Genomic DNA, 3,083 nt, shown 5'->3' with positions numbered 1-3,083 from the left:
CCTTCCGGTTCCAATTCTATAACATGCACAGCATAAATCACATAGAAATAATGCAGTACAAAACATCACGTACATATAGCATACAAATACTCTGATCACATAACTCTGGTTACCTACTCAAGGTAAAGTATAGCGAGAAGACTCACCTGGCAAACAGAAAGCAGATATCCCCACACTTGAATCTCGAACTCGCCACCGCCTAACACGTAAGGAAAATACTCTCATGAATATAACTCTCGAGACTAGAATCAACCCTCTCATGGCACCCTCTTAAGGGTAAAAGACTATTTTACCCCTTTCTCGGCCTAAAGGCCACATCGCTGACCAAGCCCTAAAAGTCAACGGTCAACTCTTGGTCCAAGTCAAAGTCCTTTGTCAAAGTCAACCCTCCTGGTTGACCCTGCTCGTCGAGTCATCCCGTCGACTCGTCGAGTCCCCATGCTCAGAACTTCCCCAATCCACGACTCAACTCGCCGAATCACCCCGAGACTCGCCGACTCCCACAACTCTGAGTCCACTCGCACACAACTCACCGAGTCATCGCTTGACTCGCCGATTATCGACTCAACCAGAAAATATTTGGGACTCTTCGACAAGACTCGTCGAGTCCAAGAACAGACTCGCCGAGTCTACAGCTATCTTCAACCTACTCGCCGAGTTGTTCATACAACTTGCCGAGTACCAGGCCATCTTCATCCAACTCGTCGAGTCCACCCATGTGACTCGTCGAGTACCACCGGTCTGAATCCATTCAGAAGCACTCCAAGCTATGCAATTGATCCAAAAGATAGATCTAGCCTCCTACAACCCATCCATCATGTAAAGTGGCAAACTTTACGTGAATCCAAAGTGATCTATGCGTTTTCACTCTAGGGTTTGGGTTTGGGACAGGATGGCTCCATCAACCACTCACAAATAGGGACTTTTATGCACTCTAGACCTTCTCCCTTCCAGATCTGAGGTAGCAACCTCAGATCTAACCTCTAAATTCGAATACATCCAAAGATATGATCTCTAACACCCTTAAAATGATGCATCTAAGAAATAGCAGCTCAAAAACGTGATATTACCTCAAAGGAATGCCCCAACTGAAATGAAACTCGAATCCAAGCAAAGCCCCTTGCTCCAAGCCTCTTACACTTCAAGATTTCCTCAACAATTGCTTCTCCAAGCTTCCAAATGCACTTGATCCACCCACACACGAGGGTTAGGGTTTCTGGTCTTGAAGATGAGTAAGGAGGCTGAGGAAATGGATGTTATGTTCTTTATATAGGGCTCAACCCCGAGAATTAGGGTTTTCTCCACTCAGCGCCTACTCGCCGAGTCCATTACACTGACTCGCCGAGTCGGCCACTTAACACGCAACCAAGTCACGACTCTACTCGCCGAGTCCGCACATAGACTCGCCAAGTCACTCTTTCCCAATTTACTCCTATAGCCCTTCAACTCTACTCTTGATATTTTGGGATGTTACATGTGGTGTTGTTTGAAACATTTGAGGCATCACATTTGGGGTGCAAGTTTCACAAGGCCTTAAGGAATCCAAGCTACAAGAAAGGTATGTCATCCTACTAGACTTTTTATTACAAGTACCCCATGCCATGCTAGTTAGGATGAGAACCTTGGAAAATAAAATTTGCATGAATATTAGAGAAAACATAGATCGAAGGTTTCTAGGGTTGCATGTACACTATAGGAGTGTTAGAATGATTAAAAGCCATCAGTGTGAGCAGTAGGCAGTGTTCGAGACTTTAAGGCAGAGGTTGTGCGAGGCGTCGATCTTAGCCCTGCCAGAGGGCATGGAGGATTTTGTAGTGTATTGTGATGCAGAGAGGGAACATCATCGCCTACGCCTCAAGGCAGTTGAAGCCTCACGGGGCGAATTACCCGACGTACGACCTGGATTTGGGGGCGGTTGTTCTTGCCCTCAAAATTTGGCGACACTATCTCTATGGGGTCTGTTGTACCATTTATATAGATCATAAGAGTTTGAGGTACTTGATGGATCAGACAAATCTGAACATGAGGCAGTGACGGTGGTTGGATGTGGTGAAGGATTATGATTGTGAGATCGTCTACCATCTGGGTAAGGACAGTGTTGTGGCCGATGCACTTAGCCGTAAGGCATTCGCAACCCCGATTAGAGACATCTGCCTGAGGATGACAGTAGTGACCCCACTTTTAGAGCAGATTTAGGAGGCCCAACAGGAGGCTATGAAGGAGGAACACCGGAAGAGTGAGCGTATCGTGGGTTAGATTTCCTCCTTCAACTATGATAACAATGAGTTGTTGACACTTTATCGCAGAGTGTGGGTTTCATATGCGGTCGGTGTGCGCCAAATCCTGATGGAGGAGGCGCATAAAACCAGATTTCCCATCCATATCGAGGCAACGAAGATGTACAGAGATCTTCATCTTGATTATTGGTGTCCTTGAATGAAGCGGAATGTAGCCTGGTACGTCGAGAGGTGCTTGACCTGCAGGAAGTCAAGGCCGAGCACTAGAGACCTCATGGTAAGACTCAACTGTTGGATATCCCTGTGTGGAAATGGGAGGATATTACTATGGATTTCATCACGAAGCTTCCTGGGACCGCACAGGGAGTGGATTCGATTTGTGTCATTGTGGATCGGTTGACCAAGAGTGCTCATTTCATTCTGATTCAGGAGAGCATTTTCGCCGAGAAACTGGCTAACATCTACATCAGGGAGGTAGTAGCTCAACTTGGGGTGCCACTTTCCGTGTTTTATGACCGATATGTGTGGTTCACTTCTATATTCAGGAAGAAATTTCATGATGATTTGGGTACTCGTTTGCACTTTAACACGGTTTTTCACCTGAAGACGGATGATCAGAGTGAGCAGACCATCCAGACTTTGGATCATATGTTGCGGGCGTGCGTTCTTGACTTTGGTGGTAGCTGGGATACCTACCTTCCCTTGGCAAAGTTTTCCTACAATAATAGCTACCACACGAGCATCGCTCGTCCTCCTTTCGAGATGCTTTATGGGAGGAAGTGCAGGACCCCGATATGTTGGGGTGAGGTGGCATAGAGGGTCATGGTGAGTACTGAAGTGGTACTC

Source organism: Lactuca saligna, chromosome 3, assembly GCF_052625555.1.
Source record: "Lactuca saligna cultivar CGN05327 chromosome 3, ASM5262555v1, whole genome shotgun sequence".
Taxonomy (NCBI): Eukaryota; Viridiplantae; Streptophyta; class Magnoliopsida; order Asterales; family Asteraceae; genus Lactuca; species Lactuca saligna.
This window is presented reverse-complemented; position numbering follows the sequence as displayed.